At 44.7% G+C, this 208-nt stretch overlaps 1 protein-coding gene across 2 annotated transcripts in view; it reads right to left on the reverse strand.

Moving 5' to 3' along the window:
• Positions 1-208, reverse strand: part of LOC121660513 (exportin-7) — a 21,719-nt gene that overhangs the window by 1,480 nt on the left and 20,031 nt on the right. The window lies entirely within an intron of this gene.

A 208-nucleotide genomic window follows, 5' to 3' on the forward strand; every position in this document is an offset into this window, starting at 1 on the left:
AAGTGGGAAAGAAGCGGGAAAGAAGTGGGGAAAAAAGCGGGGAAAAAGCAGGGGAAAAAGCGGGAAAGAAGTGGGAAAAAGTGAGAAAAAAGTGGGAAAAAAGTGGGAAAGAAGCGGGAAAGAAGTGGGAAAAAAGCGGGGAAAAAAGTGGGAAAAAAAGCGGGAAAAAGTGGGGAAAAAAGCGGGAAAGAAGTGGGAAAAAGTGAGA

This window comes from Corvus kubaryi, unplaced genomic scaffold, assembly GCF_017639235.1.
Source record: "Corvus kubaryi isolate FWS band 111438036 unplaced genomic scaffold, C.kubaryi_AGA036_p1.0 36361, whole genome shotgun sequence".
NCBI lineage: Eukaryota > Metazoa > Chordata > Aves > Passeriformes > Corvidae > Corvus > Corvus kubaryi.